At 42.0% G+C, this 15,723-nt stretch overlaps 1 protein-coding gene across 6 annotated transcripts in view; it reads right to left on the bottom strand.

The window, feature by feature from the left end:
- The window catches only part of r3hcc1l (R3H domain and coiled-coil containing 1-like), a 315,233-nt gene extending 300,278 nt beyond the window's left edge, over positions 1-14,955 (bottom strand). For all 6 annotated transcript variants that reach the window (XR_012096079.1, XM_073027035.1, XM_073027037.1 and 3 more), the window contains exon 1: positions 14,883-14,955. The gene's annotated coding sequence lies outside the window, so the exon portion shown is untranslated. The remainder of the gene's footprint in view (positions 1-14,882) is intronic.
- Between the last annotated feature and the right edge of the window lie 768 nt (positions 14,956-15,723).

The raw sequence follows: 15,723 nt of genomic DNA, 5'->3' as shown, positions 1-15,723 counted from the left end.
CCCAACTCCATTTTCATCTGTTCCAAGCAGGCACAATTCAATCTGTTCTTCAAGCCATCCAAGAACTGTTTATTCTTTCTGATCACTCAGTATACAAACATCAGAAAAAGACTATTCTATCCCTTGAGCCTGCTCTGCTAATATGATTGTAACCTCAACTGCAAGTTCTCATCCATAAGACATAGGAATAGAATTGTGTCTTTCAGCCCATTGAGTCTGTGGCTGTAGTACAGAGAATCTAGCTGATTTGCAGCAACTGGATCTCAGCCTAACACTTAACTCCATAAAACATAGGAGCTGAATTAGGCCATTCAGCCCATCAAGCCTGCTCATTATTCATCATAGCTGACATTAATCCTCTCAAGCCCATTCTCATGCCTCTTCCCTGTAACCTTTGATGCCCTGACTAATCAAGACTTATAAATCTCTGCTTTGAATATACCCAATGACTTAGACTGTAATCTTTCCACCTGCAGTAATCTGCACTAATCTTTCAGTTCCTAGCTTATCAACTATCCATTAAATTCAACCTTTAAAATATTCAAATACTGCTTCCATTCCTTTGGAAGAAAATTCCAGTGACTGATGGCCAGCAAAAGAATTTCAGCTCCCCTCACTACTTTCGTATTCAATTTTCCACAGCAATAAACAAAACAACAGTAAACTGAAATGTGATAGAGGCATCTCGAAACATATCAATCCTCTGGTGATGTTGTCACCCTTAAAGATTTCAATTTTGAGACAGTTCCTTTCATGTATTCACTTGCTCTACTGCATTTCAGAGCTGATGCAGAGTGAAGACCACATTTCAACTTAAATTTACATATAAAGAGCAATGAGCAGGAAGAAAAGCAAGGGAGGTACATGATAAGAATAGAAAATGCTAGAAAGACTCAGCAGGTCAGGCTACATCTGTAGGAAAGCAAAATGGAGCAAATTCTTCACCAATCTCCAGACCCTAGGAGTCAACACTTCCCTCTGCAAATAGATCCCTGACTTCATGACCAGGTGAGAGTCTTCGTCAGTCAGAGTTACACATGGATATTATGTCCTAGTTGTCTAGATACGCAAGCCTGGGCAGTATGATATGGAGAGCCAGCTGTTGTCCATGTAACAAGTCCTAGCTCTCCACGCATCTGATGAACCCAAAGGAACTTCAAAGACCGATAGAGTTTGGTACCAGCAGCGTCTCAGGAGTTGCCAGTCAACATTGAACTCAATGTAGGGCTGCTTTAGGGACTCCAGCTCTGAGCTTTTTCCCCTCGGGGTTTATGAGTGGGTATGGCCATAAGGCAGCTGAAGTTTGAGATCTAAGTTTTCCTTCTAGACGAGATGCCAACCATGGCCAACCAGTCCCATCTTCCCAACCAACAGTCTACAATTAGTATGGATAGGCAGCTTCACATCTGCCCATCAAAAGAATCGGAAGCTGACTTCCGTGATGTCCCAAGCTGAGTCCACAGACCTCTGCAGTTCCATGTAGTCATAGGCAGAGCAATTGCCATACCAAACTGTGATGGATCCAAATAAGATGCTGACTGTGGCGCATTGATAAAAATTGGAGAGAGTCAAAGAAGACATGCCAAGCATAGCCTTCTGAGGAAGCAGAGGTCCTGGTGACCTTTCTTGGCCATGGTTGGACCAGGATAGGTTGTTGATGTTCACTCCTAGGAACTGGAAACTCTCAACCTCAACAACATTGATGCAAACAGGAGCAAGTACATCACTCCCTTTCCTGAAGTCAATGACCAGCTATTTCATTTTTCTGAAAATGGGGAAAGATTGTAGTCATGGATGCCATGATTATCTCCTTCCTATATTTCCTGTGTCTCTATCTCATTCCTGCACTCAGAACCACCACTATTTGAGACATGACATCATCTGCAAACTCATAGATGGAATTAGAGCAAAATCAGGCCACGCAGTCCTGACTATATAGGGCGTAGAGTAAGGAGTCTTGTGTGGCAGTAGTGTTGAGAATAATTACAGCAGAAATACTTCTGCCTATGCTTACTGATTGTGGTCTGCTGGTCAGGAAGCCAAGGATCCAACTGCAAAGAGAGGTATTAAGTTCCAGGTGTTTGAGTTTAGAGATGAGCTTGCTTGGAATTATTGTATTGAAGGCAGAGCTGTAGTCAATAAACAATACCCTAACATAGGTTCAAATGCTCCAGAGATGAGTGTAGGGACAGGGAGATGTCATCTGCTGTAGACCTATTTCAGTGGTGAGCAAATTGCATGAATCAAGGTTGTCTGGGAGGCTGTATTTGATACATGCTATGACCAAAGTACTTCATTATTGGGGATGTCAGAGCCATTGAGCTGTAATACATTACCCTGATTTTCATAGGTACCAGAAAGATAGTGGTCTTCTTAAAGTAGATTGGAACTTCAGACTGAAGCAAGAAGAAGTCAAAAATGACTGCAGGTACCCCTGCTAGCAGCTGCATAGAATGCAAGGACAGGGGCAGGCTCATCATCTCAGCCAGATGCCCTCCATGGGTATGTTCACTCCCCGAAGTCTGATTTTGCTTCTGCAATGATGATTGTGAGTTCAGATGCATTGGAGATTGTTTGAGTAAGTGGTGACTTCCCAATTCCATTTCCGTTCTAAATGTGTTATGCTCATCGCAGAGGGATGCATTGTCATTGATGATGCTGTTTAACTTAGTTTAGTAGCCCATTATAACATGTAAGCCCTGACACAAATAATGGCTGGGCTGGGACTCTATTTTTGGACTGACATTATCTCTTGTCATCCCTGATAACTTTACAGAGATCATATCTTGATTTCTTTTGGAAAAAAAAAGAGGCACCTGATTTGAACAGTATCGTTTGGACTTTAGTATCTACTAGTTGAGCCATGGTTTACAGTTTGGAAACACCCAGACAGTCACTGTCCTCTTTGGACAACACACTTGTTGATGAAGTAGGTGACTGTGGTGACATACTCATTTCGGCTAAGTACTGAATCTTTGAACATGGACCAGACTACTGATTCAGAGCTCAGCTGCTTCCTCAGACCAACACTGTACAGTTTTCTATGAGCTCTTATGTTATTTTTGCTTATTTTAAAGTTAACAGGCCCTACCAGCCCAACAAACCCATGCTGTCCAATTACAACCATGTGATCCATTAACCCACTAACCTGTACATCTTTGAGACGTGGGAGAAAACTGAAGCATCTGGAGGAAATTCACGCAGTCACAGTCACAAAGTCTTTTCAGACAGTGATGGGAATTGAACCTGGGTCATTGGCACAATAATAGCGTTATGCTAATCGTGACACTTACAGTGCCAGCCCATACAATTTATGCTCTACATTAACTTTTTGAATGTAAAAACCTTTAATTTCTTAATCATTTTGTTAAGCCATAAACCAACTCAAAGTTATCCTGTAGAGTCACTACCATCTTGTAGAGAACACACACATTTTGCCATCATTGGTAACTTTGCCACTTCTTCAAATGATTGCAAAATGTTTATCAAGCACAACCTCTTCTCATGAGCAAATGTTAGCTTACCATTATTGCTTTGCTCTGCCAAGTAGTTCAGAATTTATAACCATTTTCAGTATTTTCTGCCTCTATGCACATCAAATTAATACCATTCCAACCCCCAAGCTTTTCCATTTTATTAGAATATTAAATGTTTTCAAACGCTGCAGCTCCACCCTACACCTAATGAGCTGTGAATAATTTCTGCCGCTAATTTTAACCATATTGTTAGTACTTGTTATAGTGCTTTATAAATGCAGAGAACTATGAACGGAGCTTTGGTGCAGCTAACCACACAAGTCTCTGCCAACAACCAGGTGCACAGGACAGCTATCACCTGTTACTACTCATTTAGTCGTAGCCATTGAACCCTCTGCAAATCACTTCATGGCCCCAAATCCTCATCTCCAGAGACACTCAGATCTGTCACTCTCCCCATCTTAGTTCGAGTCTGTAAGCTCTCCTCATTGTTGTCATGCTGTCAATTTCAAGGTTTAACTGCATCACAATTATTTCTTAACTCCTCTGCTTGTTCAATGCAGAGAGATGAGTAACAATTTCTTAAGAATAAACAATAATTATCTTTGGTCCTGGCATCAATGGGGAACAATGAATACAGAGGTGGTGGTGGTGGTGGTGGTGGTGTGGAGGGAAGTTAAGCTGATTTTATAAAAGCTTGAGCAGACCTCAGTTCTGGACACCAGGTTGTAGGAAGGATGGGATAGCACTGGAGAGGATGCAGAGAAGGTTCACCAGGATGTTGCCTGGGAAGAAGCAGTTATGAGGAGAGGCCGTAAAAACAGGGTTTGGAGTGGAGGAGGTTAAAAGAAAACATGACTGAGGTATAGAAAACACTGGTCCTGCTGAAGGGTCTCTGCGTGAAACATCGACTGCTCTTCCATAGATGCTGCCCGGCCTGCTGAATTCCCCAGTTGTGTAGCACACAAACAATTGTACTTTTTCTCATATACTATTCAAAACAATCACAGTCTAGGTTCAAAAAAGTAAGTGACCCTCTGGGGTAATGCCTTCTGCAAAAGCTATTTGGAGCCAGGTGTTCCAATCAATGAGATGAGATTGGAGGTGTGGGTTGTAGAGGTGCCCTGCCCTATAGAAAAGATGCACAGAGTCAGGTTACTGACAGAACCGGCTCTTCTCGAAAAATATCCGTTTATGTGCATCATGTCGCAATCAAAACTTTGTAGAGATGCATGAAGCTGGCAAAGGCTACAAAAGCATTTCTGAAGACCTGAGTGTTCATCAGTCCACAGTAAGAGAAATTGTCTACAAATGGAGGAAATTCAGAACTGTTACTACTCTCCTTAGGAGTGGGTGTCCTGCAAAGATCACACCAAGAGCACAAGGTGCAATGTTGAAGGTGGTGAAAAAAAATTCAAAGCTAACAGCAAAATACCTGCAGAAATCTCTGAAATTTGCTGAAGTCTCTGTTCCTGTGCCTACTATAAGAAAAACACTGAAAAAGAATGGTGTTCATGGAAGGACAGCACTGCTTTCCAAAAAAAACTGTTGCTGCACGTCTCAATTTTTTAAAAGAACACCTGGATGTTCCAAAATGCTTCTGGGTCAATGTTCTATGGACAGATGAGACAAAAATTGAACTTATTGACAGAAATGTATACCACTATGTTTGGAGGAAAGAGGGCACTACACACCAATACAAAAACCTCATCCCAGCTGTGAAGCATGGTGGAAGGAGCATCATGGTTTGGGGCTGCTTTGCTGCTTCAAGGCCTAGATTCCTTGCAATCTTTGAGGGAATAATGAATTCAAAATTGTATCAAGATATTTTACAAGAAAATATCAGGATAGCGGTCTGTCTCCTGAAGCTTAACAGAAGTTAAATAATGCAACAAGACAATGATCTGAAAGACAAGAGTTAAATCAACAACAGTGTTTTGGAATGGCCAAGTCAGAGTCCAGACCTTAACCCAATTGAGATGCTGTGGCATGACCTGAAGAGAGCTGTTCATGCAAGGTATCCCAGAAATATTGGTGAACTGAAACAGTTTTGTATGGAGGAATGGCCTAAAATTCCTCCTCGTCTTTGTGCAAGTCTGATCAGCAGCTACAGGAAATGTTTGGTGAAGGTTATTGCTGCTAAAGGAGGTGTACTACTTAGTAAATACAAGGGTTCACATACTTTTTCCAGCCTAGACTGTGAATGATTAAACATTGTGTTCAATAAAGGTATGAAAAGTACAACTGTTTGTGTGTTATTAGTTTAGGCAGATTGTGCTCGTCTATTATTGTGACTTAGATGAAGATCAGACCAAATTTTATGAGTAATTAATGCAGAAAACCAGGTAATTGCAAAGGATTCACAAACTTTTTCTTGCAATGGTAGATGAAATTAGAGGACATGGGTTCAAGAAAAGGAGGTAGAGATTTAGAGAGGAACCTTCTTTTCACCAAGGAAGTATCTGATACCCTGGGAACATTGCCTGAGACAGCAATTAAAGCTGGGTCACTGAAAGCATTTAAAAAGTGACCAGATGAACACTTAAACATAGGACAATAGGTGAAATGTTGGGTGAAGGGGTTAATACAGAAGGGTACCCATTGTTTGGCATGGATGAGTTGGACTGAATGGCTTGATCTCCATGCTGCTTACCATGAACTCTGGTCCTTCATCAACAATTCCCTTCTCCTCTGTGATTATCATGGGTTGAACCAGAAGGCTTGCAGTCTCAGTATTACTTGACCTCGAGGTAAGCTTCTGACTCCGTATCCTATAATCATATGGATTATCTACTTTCATCTCTGTAACACCACACGATTCCATCCCTTCTCAGTTTATCTGCTGCTGAAACCCATGTTCATGTTTAGCTTTCTCCAGGCGTGGTTATTCCATTTGTCGTTAGAATTCGAATCAGGTTTAAAATCACTGGCATATGTCATGAAATTTGTTGTTTTGCAGCAGCAGTACATTGCAATACACAATAATTTAAAAATATCAATTACTATATAATTAAATTAGTAGTACAAAAAAAGAGAAAAAGCAATGGTGAGGATTCATTAAGAATCATGATGGCAGAGAGGAAAAAGCTGTTCCTGACACAGTGAGTGTGTGTCTTACAGAAGGGGCGGCTGGGGAAAAGCAGGCACGTTTTCATCCCTCATCAACAAAAGTGGTTTCAGCACAGGCATCATGGGCTGAAGGCTCTGTTCCTGTGCTGCACTACTCTATGTTCTGTAACCCAAGGGAACAATAACTTTGAGGTTCTGTTAAAAAGAGGAAAGAAGAGTGCCTGAGGAGAAAGAACCATTTAAAATGTTAACTAGAAACAGAGAATACTGGAAGTCCTCAGGCAAAAGCCAAGGGAACAATCTCCAATCCTGATATCAGGTAGCTTTGGGACAGTTGCAAAAGCTGTCATTTAGGAGTGAAATCCTCACAGTAGGAAACTGGACCGCCAGAGCAGGGAATCGCAGAGGTTAAGGGAGAGAACTCAGAGACTATGCGAACTTTCAAATAACCAATTTAAGTTGAAAAACATTGTTCAGAAGTTTGATTCTAAAAAGGCCCTATTTCCCAGGAAGAGAGGAGTAAACAAGCTAGAACTAAATCATTTTGATTTCATGTTTTAAGTGAATATGGATAAAGTTCTATCATCAGTTTATTGAAAATGGCCACTGGGGTGTCTATGTTAAGTGCATGTAGTAGCAAACACACAGTAAATGAATTCCTATAAAATGCCAAAGGCTGAAGAGAAATGCATACTGTGATAGAGAATCAAACATAAGCAAACATTAATTGATTGTTACTTCTTTTCACAAGTCTGATCCATTCCAATTTTTTCATGAACCATTCTTTATGCATGAGTAGTGATTGCTACAAAGTTGTGAAGCTGGAACCACCATGGTTAATGCCATCCACACAAGTACTATTTCCGACATTAATAGTATCAGAATCTAGAATTTGTCCTGCCTTTCGTCCATTTGTTAAGGTAATGAAACCAAACCCTGAGTACCATAGTTTCATAACTAACAGTAATACTAATGCGATCACCCAAGTGGAGTATGATGTTCTCCTAATGAGTTATTCCCTTAATGGAGAATGCCTGTGCGTGATAATGTTTAATGTGTTAAGGCTAATGCACATGGTCCTTGATAGATCATGGTCAGGTTCTGATGGCATGGTGCAAGAAGAGTGGGAACTTTTCACTGCTGCAGCCTTCCTCTGCCTTCACTGCCGTTGTGATATGTCATCATCTTCCTCCAGCCCACCACTGAAGTCTTGGTTGGCTTGCTTTGTCCCCGACCTTACCGCCACAGGTGAACCTACCAGTGCTTTGCTCCAGACGACATTGTTTGCGGGATCTCAGGAGCTCACAAGCCTCTCCACCCCAAAGCTGTGGGGACAGGAAAAAAGAACTGGGTGTTTCCTTACTTCTGTCACCTAGTGTCACCAAGGAGATGGTGGTGGACTTTAGGAGATCTAGGCCTCATATGGAGCCAGTGATCATTAATGGAGAATGTGTGGAGCAGGTTAAGACCTACAAGTATCTGGGAGTACAGTTAGACGAGAAGCTAGACTGGACTGCCAACACAGATGCCTTGTGCAGGAAGGCACAGAGTCGACTGTACTTCCTTAGAAGGTTGGCGTCATTCAATGTCTGTAGTGAGATGCTGAAGATGTTCTATAGGTCAGTTGTGGAGAGCGCCCTCTTCTTTGTGGTGGCGTGTTGGGGAGGAAGCATTAAGAAGAGGGACGCCTCACGTCTTAATAAGCTGGTAAGGAAGGCGGGCTCTGTCGTGGGCAAAGTACTGGAGAGTTTAACATCGGTAGCTGAGCGAAGGGCGCTGAGTAGGCTACGGTCAATTATGGAAAACTCTGAACATCCTCTACATAGCACCATCCAGAGACAGAGAAGCAGTTTCAGCGACAGGTTACTATCGATGCAATGCTCCTCAGACAGGATGAAGAGGTCAATACTCCCCAATGCCATTAGGCTTTACAATTCAACCGCCAGGACTTAAGAACTTTTTAAAAGCTATTATTTTTGAGATAGTGATTTAGATGCATATCATATTTTTTTACTGAGTTAAGTATTGTATGTAATTACCGGTAGTTTTGCTACAACAAGTGTATGGGACATTGGAAAAAAAGTTGAATTTCCCCATGGGGATGAATAAAGTATCTATCTATCTATCTAGTGCCACAGTGAATTGTGCACTCACCATCTGAATCAGGACTGAATACATGCTCTGAAAGTGAAGTCTGGTTTCAGAGATGAGCTTTTAGCTACTGGATACAGTCTGGACTATGCAATTAAATTAGCATAACTTTTAATTTTCACTCACACATACTTCTTAACTAAAGCTGGAAGCATTAGATAAAAGCAATCGCCCTAAAACTCAACAAAAGAAAGCAACTCAATCTATCAAGACTCTCTCAACGAGGTCCTCAGAATTTGCAAATAAGACACTCAAGGCTGTCATCAAATTATCTGAACCTAAAGTAGCATAATATTTGCACAGTTTGCCATTGTCATGGTGTGAAAACTGGCTGCATCACCGACTGGTATGGGGGTGGGTGGCTACTGCACAGGATTGCAACAAGCTGCAGACATTTGTAAAATTAGTCTGCTCCATCATAGGCACTAGCCTCTGTAGTATCCAGGATATCTTCAAGGATCGATGCCTCAAAAAGGCAGCGTCCATCATTAAGGACCCTCACCATCCAAGGCATGCCCTCTTCTCATTGTTACCATCAGGAAGGAGGTACAGAAGCCTGATGACAGACACTCATGATTCAGGAACTGCTTCTTCTTGCCTGCCATCGAATTTCTGAACGGACACTGAACCCACAAACATTACCTCACGACTTGTTTTTCTTATTTCTGTTTTTGCACTACTTATTTAACTATTGAATATACATACACACACTTACCATAATTAACAGTTTGTTTTCTATATTATCATATATTGCAATGTACTGCTGCCACAAAGTTAACAAATTTCATGACATAGGCCAATGATATTAAACCTGATTCTGATTCTGAAGTGAAATAGATCAATGAAAGGATTCTAATGATGTGGCAGATACGAAGACGACAGCAGAATAAAATGTTCAGATAAAGAGGATTTTCTCTGTGTTAACTTGAGCTTCAGCTAGGTATTGGTTTAGAGCAGGAGTTCCCAAGCTGGGTTCCATGGACCCCTCGGTTAACTATATTGGCCCATGGCATAAAAAAGGTTGTGAACCCCTGGTGACAGTGCAAGATTATGTATCAAGACTTATTATTAGATACTTGCACTGGAACCTTACAAATACAATCATCTACACTTTGCAGGAAAGGAACAACCTCCAAGCACATCTTTTACAAAAAAACCCTCAATAGAAAGCCAATTATTTAAGGATGTGTCCTTCTGCCTGAAATCCATATCAGGAGATTTTAGTTCAGTGTTTTCCAGCTGCCACTTATATTATAACTTTATCACTTCATCAATTTGGAATCAAATGTCCTCCCACTCACAGAAATCTTTTGCAAAGGATGTCTGCTACTATTAATGCGCAGATTTGAAATATTATTTAGCTACACCAATTCAAAAAAAATCATTCTCACCCTAAACCACAATATTTAAACCCCACAATGAATGAGTTACTATATCTGAGTTTGAGAAGATTCAGTTCGTCACCAAAGAATCTTACAAATTTCTATAGACGTATGTATGGTGAAGTGCATTTTAACTGGTTGCATCACTGCCTGGTATGAAGGCCCCAATGCACAGGATTGCAAGAGGCTGCAAAGTTTCAGCCATCTCATCACAGGCACATCATACCCACCACTGAGGTGGCACCTCAAGAAGACAGCAACCAACATTATGTACACTCAATATCCAGTAAATGCCCTCTGAAAAGATTAGCTTTATTTGTTGCAGGTATATTGAAACAGGGTGAAATGCATCATTTTGCTTCAAATCAAATCAGCGAGGATTGTACCAAGCAGCCTGTAAGTATTGCCACATTTCTGTCATCAACGTAGCACGCCCACAACTCACAAAACCCCAAGCAGTAATTTGTGGCACTGTGAAGAAATGTGCTAACTGGTATGCTACCGTGCTGCCTCTTCTCATTACTATCATCAGGGAGGACATACAGCCACTTGGAGACTCAGTTATGATTCAGGACCACCAGCAGATTTCTGAACGGTCCATGAACACCAGTAATGCCTTTGCGTTGTACTGCTGGCTCAAAATATCAAATTTCACATCATACAAGTCTGTAACAATAAATCTGATTCTGACATTCACATCCTTTAGAAAGAGTAGATGATTAGATATACGGCACTTATTTCCAAATGACCTACACACTGCAGTGTGGTCAAATCACACAAAAATCTGAATCTCTTGCAAATACAACTCAGGTGGCTTGGGCTAAAGGACAGGTTTCTATGTTCTATGACTTTGCTACATATCCTTTGGCGTGTTCTCGAAATATGGCTCAGCTGAATTCCAACTCCAGCTGTTACTTTCCTTATGGAGGTGGTTCAAATTTTAATTAACATGAAGATTGACCAAATGCTCCTGTTCAATGGATGCATTTTGACCCTAAAGCCAAGTTCCCTATTTCTGTATAGGAAATTCACTGAAACATTTGGCAAGGATGGAATAATATTCAAGCCTTGTCTAACAGTGCCGCCACATATCCAACAATGTGTTAACTATCGAACTGTGAATATTGATACAAGCTTTGTTGCCTTCAGTACCTGAATTCAGTGAATAGAACACAAACCAGCTCCTTAGACACTTTCCAGAACACAGGAGTTTGTGGAATAATAATCTCATATTTTCCTACCCCAATAACAAGCATTATAAATTCAGAATTTGTATAGTCAGTGATGGGAACAGTGTTTATATTCACATACACCGAGATAAATTTGTAGTGCAGAAGCACCTTCAGTTTAACATACACGCAAAATGATTCCTGCTTAGCAACAAATGGAAGTGTAATTTCAAAGTTAACTGCACCAGTGGTCCAGATAGACTGACTAGAAACCAATTATTGTTGCCGTGTGACTGCATTCTAAAATGGGAAATAATGGTTGGTCTGAATGTATCCCAAGGTAAGAAAGTAACAGAAACAGCATGGGCAAAATAGGCTATATATGTTTATCTGTGATGAAAACATCATGATTCACTGATTGAAATGCATTCTATAATAAAGTGGCTACAGTGCACTGCAAATTCATGCCACGTTAAATCAGATTCCCTTAAAAATCCACAAGTCCTCTAATTATAAGGAAGGATCATTTAACTCCAATGGCCTTAATAATTTGTGTATAACCTGTCAATAACAGACCAGGTAATTCCATTTCATCTCACAGGAAATCAGCACGAGAAAATCTGGTCTCATACGAATAAAACTTTAACTCTATCCTCTCTCCTTTCAGACAAATGTGTAAGGTGATAAACAGTTACAACAATAACATATATCATCACTCTCAAACAAGTCAGCTATTTTGTGTAGTTATAATCAAACACAAACATAACGAAGATTACACCTGCATTTTTCATTCATTATATCAGACTGTTAGACTAGAACCACTGTCTGCTTTTGCTTGTTATCAAGTCTATTCAGAACCCTACTTTAGACAAATATGCTTTGAATTCAGGATATACAGTTATTGTTCTATATTCTTAGCATAAATCATACAAATTGCTCTCCCTGGTATTTTGCTATAATAAAATAGTCTCTTCATACTCAACACCGGTCTGTAAAGATAAAATTTATCATACTGCAGGCTGCATTTTCGCAGGATCTGACACACATACAACTGAAACAACAACAACAAAGGAGATGAAAAAAACTCAGGAAAACTGTAAAAGCAAAAATATAGAGTCAGGAAATAATACTGGATATACAGAGCAAGTCCGTCAGGCTGCAATGAATGTTTCAGAGATCCTTTATCTGCCTCTTTAAACACAACAATATTTCTTCACGGCTGTCTACAGAAAAATTTTGCATGCTCAAGCAATTTTGATGGTAAACTGATGGCTTTGTCCTGTATAACCAAGTTTCCAATTCTTACACAGCTAAGAGACTACATCTTTAACCTAGGGCCAAGCTCATTTTTGACATTTCCAGATGTGCCAACAAACCTCAGCGGCTTAGGGTACATTAGTCTACCAGGTATCACCCGATCCCTATACCTATGCTTTTGCATCCCACACAAACACACAGAAATAGGCTATTCGGCCCCATCTTTTACTACAGGACCATTGATACTCTAACCACATCTCTCAATTCCCTTAACATCACACCAATCTCCTAGATCTCACAAAGTCAGATCTAAAAACACTTATTTCCTCCTCTGAGACACTGTGCTACAACCTCCCCAATTCAGGACAACTGACTCACAAGATCTCCTCCCTCCCCCACCCCACCCTCATCTATATGAGGGGTATAGATAGGGTAAATGCAAGCAGGCTTTTTCCACTGAGGTTGGGTGAGACTAGAACTAGAAGTTATAGGTTGAGGGTGAAAGATTAAATAATTAAAGAGATCCTGAAGGGAAACTTCTTCACAGAGGGTGGTGCAACTGTGGAACAAGCTGCCAACAGAAGAGATGGATGCAACATTTAAGAGAGGTTTGGATACATACACGGATGAGAGGAGTATGGAGGGCTGTGGTCCAGGTGCAGGTCAATGGGATCAGGCAAAATAATAGTTTAGCACGGACTAGACGGACAAAAGGCTCTGCTTCTGTGCTGTCATGCACTGTGAGATCAGATGGACATTTGGGCAGAACATTGGCTGATGAAATTGTATTCCAACAGTGCAAGGTGACGCAAATAGTTGGGGGGGGGGTTAGAAAGAACACGTAGAGTAAATGGTTGAGCACAAAGAAATGTTAACGAGACACCAAAGGATCCAAGTCAATAGTTCCCTGAAAATGGGAATGCAGGTAGATAGGGTACTTGAGACAAATGGCAAACCATCGGTCAGGTTACAGAACACAAGAGTTGGGAGGTCATGGTACAAATTTACAACTTTAAGCAGAACCAGAAGTAGTGTGTAACACACAATGCTGGAGGAACTCATAGGTTGGGCAGCATCTATAGAGAGGAATAAACAATCGATATTTCAGGTCAAGACTCTTCATCAGGGCTGGAAAGGAAGGGGGCAGAAACCAGAATAAGAAGGTGGGGGGGAAGGGAAGGAGTACAAACTGGCAGGTAATAAATGAGATCAGGTGAGGGGGGAAGTGAAAAGGTAAGGTGAATTTCAAGGTGATAGATGAAAGATGCTGGAGGAGGAATGTGATAGGAGAGGACAATGGACCATAGGAGAAAGGTAAGGAGGAGGGGCACCAGAGGGAGGTGATGGGTAGGTGAGGAGAAGAACTGGGGAGAGGAGCCAGAATGGAAAAATCAGTTCAGTTGGTGCCAGTAATGCAACTTTAAGCTGGGCTGCCCACTGCCATAAGAAATCAGAAGAAGAAACAGGAAGAGGAATGGAAGAAAAGAGAATGGGGAGCGGGGAGAGATTGCATGATGTTACTCCTCCAACCTGAGAACAGCTTCATCAAGGTAGCAGAGGCCATGGGTATAGAAGGATGGTAGTAATGCAGGAAATTAAGATTAGTGTAGATGACAAAAAGACAGCATGGATGTAGTAGACGCAAGTTGTATCACTCACTGTCTCTGTGACATCTTTCCCGTGTTAAAGTTGCTAAAGATGCCTCATTGCCCTACCGTGACCCTAGTCCTGTTCCCAACCCTAGGCCTCGCATCAGTCAGGTGGGCCCCAGACACATATATGGCCCAGAGCCTCCTTGACCCCTGGAACTCTGATCCATCACACCTAGATACCCAGGTAAACCCTGCATCACTGAACTTCGTGGCTTCCTTTGTTTGTTCCTGACTCTCTACCCCACACTGACGCTCAACTATTGCAGCCTGACCTCACATATAACCTGACCTAACCAGCCTGACCTAACTCGTATCCTTACTGCGTTGGGACCCCATCAACACTTGTTCTGAGTGGCCGGTCGTCCCTTCACAGCCAGCACAACCCTCACTCCCATCGAAAGGCCCTGCTATCCCACAGCTTGCCCTCGAAACATCTCACTGACCACTTTACCCCTCAGGTCACAGCCCTTTCTCCGAGTGCACCTGACCTTATCCTGCTTCCCTCCTCTCTCTATGACCCCATACTGCTTCCCCCTTCTGTGACCCCCGTCTAACCCTCCCACCTTTCCGTGACCGCGTCAGGACCCAAACTTCAACCCCATTAACCCTGCCCGCTCAACCCAACCCCGGTTCTCCAAAACATCACCGTACACTGGTACCCTGGAACCCCGGTCCCTCTCCTAACAGCTCGACCACACTGCACTCGGTCCCCCAGCCCAAATTTACCTCCCGGTTCAGGCCGCAGCCTCTCGTCTCCAAGCAGCAGCAACAGCAATCCGCGCACGGCCTGACGTCACCGCGCCCCCTACGGAGAACTTGCAGGGTTGACATCACGGCGCCGCGCGTAGCAAGGCCGCGGAATGTTGGGAGTTGTAGTTCAGCGTGCTCCCCTCTGACCGCTGCCAAGCATCTATTCTCCCACTTGCAATTGTGATGGCTTATCCTCAATCTCAGGCTCCTCAACGTCAATAACCACCTCTGAAGTGCAATAGACTTATAGTATATGATAACAGTGACCTTTCAGCCCACAGAGTTCGCTCAGCCCAGCAACCACACATTTACATCAATCCTACATTAATCTCATATTTCATTCCGCCAAATTCCCATCAACTTCCCCCAGATTTTACCCCTTGGCCACACAATTTGCAATGGACTCACTTTCGAGTGTGTGAAGAGAAAGAGGATAAGATGTGAAAGAGTAAGACCTATCAGGTGTGACAGTGGGAAAGTGTGTATGGAACCGGAGGAAATAGCAGAGGTACTTAATGAATATTTTACTTCAGTATTCACTATGGAAAAGGATCTTAGTGATTGTAGTGATGACTTGTAGCAGACTGAAAAGCTTGAGCATGTAGATATTAAGAAAGAGAATGTGCTGGAGCTTTTGGAAAGCATCAAGTTGGATAAGTCGCCGAGACCAGACGAAATGTACCCCAGGCTACTGTGGGAGGCAAGGGAGGAGATTGCTGAACCTCTGGCGATGATCTTTGCATCAGCAAAAGGGACGGGAGAGGTTCTGGAGGATTGGAGGGTTGTGAATGTTGTTCCCTTATTCAAAAAAGGGAGA

Source organism: Hemitrygon akajei, chromosome 23 (genome assembly GCF_048418815.1).
Source record: "Hemitrygon akajei chromosome 23, sHemAka1.3, whole genome shotgun sequence".
NCBI classification, from domain to species: domain Eukaryota; kingdom Metazoa; phylum Chordata; class Chondrichthyes; order Myliobatiformes; family Dasyatidae; genus Hemitrygon; species Hemitrygon akajei.
Note: the sequence above shows the minus strand (reverse complement) of the source record. Positions and strands in the feature narration are given on the sequence as shown.